This window comes from Ictalurus punctatus, chromosome 2 (assembly GCF_001660625.3).
Source record: "Ictalurus punctatus breed USDA103 chromosome 2, Coco_2.0, whole genome shotgun sequence".
Taxonomy (NCBI): Eukaryota; Metazoa; Chordata; class Actinopteri; order Siluriformes; family Ictaluridae; genus Ictalurus; species Ictalurus punctatus.
The window spans coordinates 35220960-35232463 of record NC_030417.2 but is presented as its reverse complement, the minus strand read 5'-3'; positions in this window follow the sequence as shown (position 1 = coordinate 35232463).

Genomic DNA, 11504 nt, shown 5'->3' with positions numbered 1-11504 from the left:
ATCTCAGCTAAAATTCAGCAAGAACAGAATTTTAATATTGAATATTAATATTAAGTACCTACAGCCTAGAAAACCTCTATGTCCTCAGTCAGTCTTTCTGTTATTGGTCCATTTTGAATTATTGATTATAGCTGAAATATTATTACAGTTCAGCTTTCTAACATTTTTTCCTCCTTGTCTTTGTGTATGCACCTACAGCTTCAGAAGAGCTTTGCTTGCACTGCTGATGAAGTGCTTTTGTCCAAAATGTATTGTGTCCCTGGACACATTGTGTACTATGCTGTAATTTCTGCTACCTCTACATATATTGCAGAACGTTACTCTTGGGAATTGTATTGAGATGATGTTTATGTCGTTAATACATTACGTTAAAATGGTTCCTATTGAGTTAACATTTATTCAGCACAATTCTCTTATCACAGCTATTCCTCAGTAACGTCTTGCATCTCATTATTTTGTCAGTCATATTTTACATTACAAGCCTGTAAAATTCACAAGGATGAATCTCAGATTATTTTTTTAATCTTATTTGGATAGTTGTTGTAATTGGGGAAGACATAAGCCTAACACTAGGTTATGATCATGCATAAAATACAGTTGTAAACAAACAAACAAATAAGCTTATGATATTATGTGTGAATAACGTTGCATGAGCTTGATCAAGGGTGCCTGAGAGAGCATTTACACTGTGTGAGCTTCGGTGGTTTTAATAAGAATGCGTCCCCTGTGTGTGTTTTTCGGCGGGCTCCACTCTGTGTGTGTGTGCGTGTGTGTATGGGTTTGTGAGTTATTGACATGTTAAGGCCGTATAAATGTCCCCAAGGTTTAAACTCTCTGAACTGTATCAAACTTGTCAGAGCTCAGCGGTTGCTAAGCACACACGAAAGGTTTCCTCTTAAAACGTATGTAGCTAGACAAGCGTACATCACGCAATGAGTCCCTCGTAAGCCTTTTAAAGGATCAAGGTATGGATTAATGACAATTAAAGGGTTAAGTTTTTAAAAAAGCATTTAAAAAGTTGCAAGTACCATGGTCAAACATTTCCTCTGTCTGCTTTTGTTTACACTGCCGTGTCCCATCTCGTGTCGTTGGTTGATTATGCTAATGTGTTCACCTGTTCTGTGTCTCACATTGATCAGTTTGGTTAGTTCTATCCTATCTATCCTAGGTCATATCCTAGCCCCTTTGTTGGTTAAGTCAGAGCCTTATTCTCTGCTTCGATGTTTCCTTGTGTTGACCCTGCTTGTCTTTTCATTTTCATAATACAGATTAACCTGTTTCAATGTTCAGAAAGTCCTCTTTCAAAACATCATGGTAAATTTGATAAGCCTTTTTTTTAAAACATCATGGTGATGTAGATGAGCTCTTTTTAACCCTATTGGTATTGATATCATAGTCTTTCTAAAATATATTGGTTACTTACTGTGTAAATACAGTATAAATACTGGAGCTTGAGCTCTGGGTGTCAGATCACTTCTGAGAATTCTCATCGGTGTGGATCTCGTGTGGTGGAACGGAACCAATAAATCTGGAACCTTGCTTCTTCTCACTCACGGCTGGTGTCTTATTTTTCTATCTCCAACTGGGTTTGCAGATGTGAGTATTTATTTCTATGTTGAATTTTTAAGTGTCTTCAGGTAATAGGCTAAATTTGAGCCAGCACTACCTCTGCTCTGAACTCTGCTATGTCTTTTGCTAATGATTCCTGGATTGCCCTAAATAAACCACACATGCTTTCGATGTTGATGTAAAAACACAGTCAGATGTGTAACTGTGATTGAAGATTCATACAACCCGACATCCATGAAAATCTTAAGAACGTTTTAGGTTAAGGGTGTGAGGCAGGATTATCACTCGTACCTATTCTTACACATTCATTCATACAAAAATTCAACGAAACCACGCTTACTTATGAGAATTCTTATGAGTTTGGCATCAAATCAACATGCATGAAAGAGAACATTCATCATGTGCTTGTAATGACGCCTGTAGCATTGCTAAAAACCCATTATGCTGGTTTTCCTGCAAGGCAAAAAAATAGACATTACATTTAGGGAGGCTGAGCAGGAGAGATGATTGGAATACGCCTCGCTCGCCCCTTGCTCATTTCACTCTATCTCGGTAGTTCATTCTCTGGCAAATCGACCTTGCCCTGAGGAGCACTGGCTCATTCCTGGTTCAGAAGCATTTTGCTTGCACAGCTGATGAAGGATGCAATTTTACTTGCTCTACTGTATGTAGTACATTACGTCTATTGGAATTCCATGTTTTGACATTACAAAATGAGGAAAAGCTCAAAGGGGTGAATACTTATGCATGACTGTAGCGCTTTGAACTTTTAACAGAATTTGTAGTGTTACGACCAGGAAGGGTGTAAGGGGCAGTTGGATGGTGTCTCATTGCTGTGGAACTCCTCAATTGGTTCTGGTGCAACCACTTGCCATCCGAACTCCCATAATTAGCTGAATGGAGCCCACTCATGTGCAATTAAAGTATAATGGGACTTCAGTATAAATACACCTGTTCCTGAAAGGTCCCAGAGTTAGTTAGAGAACATACCTAAGCATACAGTATCACGAAGACCAAGGAGCTAGCAAAACAAGTCTGAGACAAGGTTTTGGAAATGCATCGGTCTGGGTTGGGTTATAAGAAAAAATCTCAAAATTTGAACATCCTATGGAACATCCATTATGAGAACACGGGAAGTATGTGGCACGACTGCTGTTCTTCATAAATGACTAAATGTCAGTGACTGGCTAAAAAGGGAATTAGTCAGAGAATAATCCAGACGCCAAGGGTAACTCTGAAGGAGCTGGAGAGTGCCCCAACTCAGATGGGTGGAGCCTTCGAAACCATAAAAAAAAGAAACCATAGGCATACTCCAACAAGCTGAGTGGTGAGTCATATGAAATCTCAATTTCAAACATGAGGAAAATGTTTATTTTTTTGGTCCGAAGAGAGCAAAATTGAAATTTTTGCCCATTGCACAAAGTACATTTGGAGGAAACCCAACTCAGTGAAACATGGTGGTGGGAGCATCATATTAAGAGATGGTTGTTTTTCTTTGAAGAGCTGCTAGGATGCATCATTTCTGAGCAATAAAGGAAGCCTTCATTTGCTCAGAAGAAAGCGAGCAGGGGTCAACAGCCAACACGGGAAGGCTTTCAGCTGCTCTCTACAGTGAACACGTGGGAGAAAGAGAGAACATGTGAGAGCACAAGAAACGAAGAGAGCGCGCGAGAAGAGGTTTTTATGAAATCTAATTAAGCGGTGTGCAGCCAATCAATGTTATAATCGGCTTCCGAGGTGCGCTTTGTGCAGGTGCTTGATAAAATATTTCCCAGAGGCACACGTGTACATTCACGTAAAACGTTGATATTGCAGTTCTGAAGAAAGATGTTGATTTCACCAGCATTTCAAAATCAGTTTATAATGGAATATTAATGTGTTATCGATGTGTTATGTCTTATTCACTGATAATATTTCACACATGCTGATGTCTCCATAAATAAAAATTGATATCAATATTGTGTGTCCGTGTGCGTGTGTATATTTTTATCGAGTGGTTTGCACTGTCAGCCCTAAAGTAGTCCTCACCAGCCCTGCTTATCTGCTGCTCTCCTCATTTGCTTATGTGATGGCAGGCCTTGACCCTGACGCAGAAAACACTCTGCTTCTGAACTGCAGGAGAGAGAGAGATTGGGGGGAGGCGGTGGGGGTGTGGTTGGGGCTTGGTGTGAGTGAAAGAGATAGGCAGACAGAGGGGTGAAGGAATGGTTTGGAGACGAAAGGGAAATTAATTTGCTACAACAAATGAATTTCCCTCTGAAATCGAGAGATGTAGTCTCTCTCTCTCTCTCTCTCTCTCTCTCTCTCTCTTTGTGTGTGTGGTCTCCTAGTGTGTGGGCGAAGTCCTGAAAACAGCACTTTAAAGATGATGGCCTTCTGTGCAAGAATACAGTTTCATACACAACCTCTTTCAGTATCTCACCGTGCAGTAATCACCTTGCTCTGAATGAAAGTGAAACATATATAGTTGTGTTTATCTGTGTATGTACTTCCTCTTGTGCATGTCTTTCCTCCAGTGTGCATGAGCATGGGTTTATAAGAGCCAAAATGCACTTCTACAGCTCCTTTTAACCTTAGCACTTCGATCTGTGGAGGCACGTGTGCCAGGCATCGAACCGCCGACCCGCTCTACCGCCTGAGCCGCAGAATTTTATTTTATTTTGGAAAAATTTCTGATCTATCTGGTGGGCCAGGCTGTTTAAACATAAATAAAAACAAATCTGGACCTGCCAGTCAAGGTGGCTGTCAATTTAGAAATAATTTCCTCTTATGCTAGCATTCAGGCTAGAAAGGAACCCATGTGTTTTAAATGTGAGCAAAACTGTAGGGGGATCAGGGTAGGAGTTTAAAAATGGAAGTTCAAGTGCACCAAAATGGTCTACTAGAGCTACTACCGTCATCGACTTTAAAGGTTCTGCATTATTGACTGGAGTTCAAATTCTAGAAATGTAGAATTCTAGAATGCCTCTGTTTGGCTCTTCAGAAAAATTCCTAATTACCACCTGGAGGTTTCCAGGCAATATGATTGTGACTGAATCTGGGACTAGCCTGTCATTTATTCACCTTTTTACACATCAGTTTAAACATAGGAAATAATTTTTTCCACACCCGTTTTCTGACGTTTTTCAAAAATAATCGATTTATTATTTATTTATAATTTACTGATCATAATTGATTCACGATTATTGCCTTGATTCATTTGAGTCGCTCGGCTCACCGTTACACCCCTACAAATGACTAAAAGTTGTGTATGTGTCTTTGACCTAATCGTCACCAGTTGTAGATACTGGATTTGAGCTGTATTTGTATCTGATCTGGGATTATTGTTGCTGAATATGTGAAGCTTTCACTCCTTAAATATTATGATATGCTGGACTGAAATTACTTAGTTTTTTTTTTTCAGCTTTCCAACACTTGAGCAATACACTTTAGATGCAAAAATGACAGTTATTTTCTCAAAGATTTTGTGGTGTTTACGTGCATCAGGAGGAAATTGAGGTAGTTGCTTACTTTGAAGGATTGTGGTAAGGCAAAACGCATAATAATAACGCTGTCACAAATCCCTGCAGCACACAGCACATTTTCCAGAACGATGTGCACTGTTCTGGCTCTTATTATTATTATTATTATTATTATTATTATTAGTATACATGGTTTTTGCGCTGTTCTGGGATTTGTAGGTCACCATGATTGTTTTGTGTTAGTTCATCATACATTTACGGACTTATATCCTCTTGTGTCTTTTGTTTCTTTGTGAAGACTTGTCATTCAGTACGTTTACGTGGACAACAATAATCCGATAATAACCCGATTAAGACGATACTCTGATTAAGGAACTAGCATGTAAACAGTGATTATTGATGATCTTAATCCGATTAAAGCCATAATCGAAGTAAACACAAATCGAATTAAGACGTGTGGAGTATTTCTGTTTTAGTCGCATTATCGACGTGCGTTACAGGCACGTACACACCTTAATCACGCTATTAACGTCGTGTGAGAGTTTTCACCGCATTGTGAGACAGGACACGTACACACACGGCAGCGCTCAACCGTTTGACGGTGAACAAGAGAGCGAGGCTGTGTCCCAAACCTCATACTTACATGCTATATAGTAGGCAAAATACATGCATCTCGGCTACTATATAGTAGATAAGTACGCGGTTTGGGACGCAGCCCACGGCTTCAAGCAGTCGTCTATTAGCACGTACAGCATGACAAATAATAACCTGCACTTGAAGCTTTCATAAAATTAAAAATGAAACACCCAAAACTGTATACGGTTCCATAACGAAGACCAACTGTATGTCGATACGTGAAATTCTGGAGGGAACGTCGGACGACGTGGCGCGGGGACGTAATGACCGTTAATTGTGCCGTTAATCGATCTATGTTCTATAACGTGTAAGACAGGAACATGAAAGGAGTATTCTAAAAGCGATTCATGTAAACACCTTAATCACAATATTGTCTTATTCAGAATAAGGTCACTAATTAGATTACTGCTGTCCATGTAAACATAGTCACTGTTAATATTCTTCACTGAGCCTTGTTTTCTGGTTTTTCCTGAATCTAGCTGTACTTCCTGTTTTAGACACCCACTTGTTTTGCCATTTTTTAAAAAAAGTATATATTTTTTTACCCTAGTCTAATGCTGTCTGCACACATCCTGACCCCTGCTGTGAACTCTGATAATGATTCATTCATTATGGATTTCCCAACACACTAATTTAACACACTTGCGTCCTGCCTCTAATACATGTTCATTACGAATACATAACCATGCATACTTTCCTCAGAAATAACTGAAAAGAAAATTATACAGAATTTGAATGTTCATATATTTGAACAATTCATGAAAATCCTTTGCAAAAATCTGTTGAATAAACATTTATTATTTAATGTGCCAGGATGGCTGCCCCTAGGCCTTTCTTATGAATGGGTTTAACATATAAACAGCTTTTCTGTCCTTTTCTTCTGTTCTTTTGTCCATGGGAATCACACATATGCTACAGATGTGTTGCATGGACTGCCGCTCCCTCCAGGAACTCACAAATAAGAGTTCTTGATTTCACTGACTGATGGTTTATCCACAACGTCAAGTCCTAATTCACCATTAACATGGATGACGGATACGAAGATGTCAGACTCAAACACCAGACGAAAGAACTGTAAACAAACAAATTAAGAAATGACAAACGATACCATCATCCCAACTGCCAGTACTCAAATTAATGAACACATAAAAATACAATTACATTTAGAGTAGTCTAATAATAACAAACATTAAACACATTTGTATAATGTAATCGATTAATATCGCAACCCATAATGGCATCTCATAATGTCCATCATCATTAAGTCTGCGACCATCTTTCATCTTTGATAGAAAATGAAGATCTTCTCGAGACATGCAACAATCCTCTGATGCTCTCTCACTAAAGTCAGATTCAAACACCTTAATAATGTCCATTGGCCCATTGGAGAAACAACTTCTTTGATCTGGTTCGGCAGACATCATGCGATTCACCTTTAAGGTTGACGGAAGCTTGTAGACCTGGCATCACTTGTCGAACAATGACCTGGTGACTTATTCCATATGCATCTCCATAGTCGACGCTTGCTAATGGCTGACGACCGACCATAACCGATTCCACTCCAGCCCAGATCAGTTCACTGTGCAAAGGGCTGATTTCCTTCACTGGCCACCACTGCTCGTGGAAGAAGAGCCTGTCGACAGTTTTAACCAATTAATAAACCAACATCACAACTCTGTCAAGGAACAAGCTTGTCTGTGGTATGTTCAAGATGAGTCCATACTCTTGCTGTCTCTTGTGTTGGAATATGATCTTTACTTGCAGGTACAGACTCTCTTAAGTAGGTTGTTGGCACAGGAATTCTACTTTGTGAATACAATCCTCTAACCTGCAAACCAGTTAAGCCAACTTAATACAAGATACAATACAAAGATGTTATCTTTGAAGCCATTGTAGAAAGCTTCCTTCCTTGTATTGAGTGCATTTGCTGTCTCCTCAAGAAGGTTGTATCACTTTGAGTGTCGAGGAGAGCATATACAAGAACTTCTCGTTCTAGTTCACATGTTGTAGACACCCATACTGGTATAATTAAGGAAGTACGAGTATTACTGGTATCTATTGGAGGTTGCCTCAGCCGGTACGTCTATTAGTGCGTCTATTTTGTAAAGGCGCTGTGCTCCTTTCCTTTGAGCTTTTAATCATCCTTTGCTTTCCTACTCCTTTTGAATGGTCTTCATGAAGACAGGTAGGATGTTTTCTTTCATCTATGTCACAGACACTTCTGTTCTTACAAGACCTTGAACGATATCCGGACTTCAGACAACCAAAACACAACATCCTCTTGTGGACAAACTTATGTCGCTCAGCAACTGCCTTCTTCATAAACTTACGATGCTCATGAAGCCCGTGACTTTGTGTTTCAGAGAAGACTCCGTGAAACTCACTGTGGCAGAGTTGTTTTCACCAGCACTGGTTGGAAACACCTTTGCTACGGGGCGTCGATTCTTTAGCATCTTTGTTCTTTTATTATCACTTGGTTTCAAAGGATAAAGCGATGTTACAGGATTGCACACGATCTTGGCTTCCTTCATGAATTTTTTGGTTTTCGTTGCAATTTAATTTGAGGAACGGCAGCCTCACAGCTTTGAAGGAAATCCACAAACTCGCGCAGTTCTAGACTATCCTTTTGGAACCTATCTTTGGCCATGCATGAAGTTTATCTCTAAAGGACTTAGCGATGTGAAATGGGTTTCCATATCTTCCCTCTAATATTTTCCAAGCTGCACAATGAGTAGATTCTGTACCACGAAGAAAGTAACCTTCAAGAGCCTTCTTAACAGAACCACCTACATATCTCCATAGATAGATAAAATTTCTCTTCTCCAGGTGTGGGTTTCCTGTCTATCAACATTTGAAAAGAAGTCTTACAAACATTGAATCTAAGTGGATCTCCTCTGAAAACTGCTGGCTCTGGTACAGGAAGTCGATTTGCACTAATATATTCTGCTAAAGCCTTCTGCTAAAGTGGCATTACTGTCTTCTTGTGAATGTGTCGCAATTTGCTGTGGAGTAATATTCTGAACTGACAAATTTTGATGATGTTGACGATACTTTTTCTCCACTTTTTAAACTGACAGTCGTGAAACAAATCCCTCATGTCTTCTTGGTCTTCTTCTTCAGTGCCACTTTGCTCATATATCTGTATATGTGCTTTAGAAGCATTCAATGTCTTAAGTGGCTCCAAATGTTTGCGTTCATGGCACTTATCTTCTAATAACTTGCATCTAGCTGCATTTTCCTGCATCTCATGCTTAGCTCTCATCCTAGCCGCTTCTTCATGGCGTTTCAAGACCTCAGCTTCTTGCTCAGCTATCCGCCTCTTGTCCTCAGCTTCAAGTTTCTGAAGCTCCACCAACTGCTGATCCTGTTCCAATAAAACTTCCAAAGTGGCTTCATTAGCAGCAAACTCAGCAGCAGCTTCTTGTCTTTTAGCAGCAGACAGAATTAAATGCTTAGATGAAGCTCTTGACTTACTTTGAGATCGTGCAGAAGTCTTGGAGATACTCGTGTTCAGACTGGACTTGTCTGATGACATGGTGTCTATCCCACTCCATGCATGGTAAATCTCACCTTCGTTATTCCCTTCAAGACGACTCTTCGCCAGCTCCATATGTCTACTTTACTACGTGTGTCATGGTCAGAAATGCCAATTCGACGCATGTCTTCATACACAGTGCCGAAATCTGCAGAGGCCTTTGTCAGTCTTGTTATAACGTCTTGCAGCGACTCATTAGAGGAGAATTCAGCCAACAATCCTTGACCTTCTTTAATAAGAGACTTATACGTCTCATAACTTGCTCTGAATCGATGTTCATATCGTTTCAATTTCTCATCATGCAGTTTTCGGCTTTTTCAGTCAGTTTACGGGTCCTATGGCTTTGATCCCTTGTTTCGACGTACTATGACCTGCTGTCAATGTTGTGTTTTAAATTCAAGAGACTCCTTATTTTGGGGGATTTTAATATACACATTGACCAAAATGACTGTGTGATGACAAAGGATGTTTTATTTTTACTGGATTGTTTTAATCTTACACAGTTTATTAGTGGCCCAACCCACTGCAAAGGTCATACTCTAGACCTTGTGATTGCAAATGATTCATTTGTGTCTCAGCTGACTTCTGATATTGATATTGGTCTTTCTGAGCATTTGGTAATCTTTTTTTTTAAATCTGGAACGGCCTCTTCTTTGTACATCATCTTCACGCACTGTTCATTTTCGTAAATGGAAATCAATTAATCCAACAGATTTTGCAGACTCTGTCGTTTCCTCTCTTCTTCGTGGATTCTCATCAGCTCCTCATGAAGATAAGATTTTACAGTTGAATAATGTTCTCGCCGCTAATCTGGACTCCTTTGTCCCCTTGAAGTCACGCGATGTCACTGTTGCTCGTTCTGCTCCTTGGTATAATGACAATGTAACAGGCATGATACCAGTTAACCACATACCTATATATTATAGGACCAGTACTAGATTCGGAGGGAGGTGTATTGATATCTAACTAAATAGATTGAGACCAGTGGACAAGGTAAGTACAGTTAAGTAGCCGGCTTTACTTATGAACTATTGATTAAAATAAAATAGAGTCACAATAAAATGGAAATGAATTAAATGGATTTACAGTTTTCTGGGTTTCTTACAAAAGGGTTCTTTCTGTTTCAAATCCTACCCACAAGTTGTGTCAGTCCTGCCGCATAGGCGGGTATCCTGAGGGAGTTTGGGTGGCTCGCCATTCCCTGATTGGGGAAATCTTGATCAAGTGATTCAAGGAACAGGGGTTTCAGGAGCTCTGCTGGTGTCTCTTCTGTCTGGTGTCAATCCTCTGCAGTAGACTGTTCATCCACACAAAAAACCTGGCCTGTTCACTTATTAAAAGAAACAGGACATTGCTTCCATTCTATTAATCTCAACCCTATACTGGTCATTACACTGTTCTTCTTAAAGAACTAAAAAACATCATCAGCAAAGGATTATTCACAAAAAAAATATTATTAATCATTAAGCCTAATCATGTTATAAGACTACATTTCTCAATGTTAAAATACATTTACCCATAATCTGAGAAATAACCACGAAGTATAAAGAACTGCAATGGGTATTAATTGCATACAATACAATTCTTAGTATAATGTGTTGCAAACATCCTTCACAATAAAGTAGAAAAATAAAATGGCGCATATCTCTTTGTGTTCTTTCTTAGCACATGAGCGCCACCATTCCAAGATTCAATTAACTAAAATGTCAAGAGGTAGCTAGCTATTCTGACTGAATTGTGACTTCCTTTACAAAACATGTCTCTCATGAAATATGAATTAAGGTACATACAATACAAAAGTCATTTTTGTGCTATCAATATTTCTAGGACAGGTAAACATATCGATTATCTGCAACGGCAATGCTATGGAGAAACTACGCTAGCTAGCTGAACTTACTACATAACAAGTTAAAAAAAAAAACAACAACAACTCAAAATAGATAACTCACCAAAATCCGTTCTTGCTACACAAAATAAAAAGATTATGTAGCAGTATATACTGGGAAGCTTCAATGCAAAGTTTCAGTTTGATGTATAAGAAATACTACAGACAGTCCTGCAACGTTGCGACAGCTACGTGGCTCAAATGAGAAAGAAAAAAAAACAGGCTTCTGCCGAAAGAAATATTACACGAAAGCGGGACTTCCGCTCCCCCTAGCCTTCCTATTGGCTCAAATGTCAATCAACAGCATCAAGACCATAATAACGAAACCAAAATACAATAAGAACGAATAATAATAAAGTAATCATAATAATTGCCCTACATATCAAATTAAATAACTTCCAGAATAATTCTATAATTG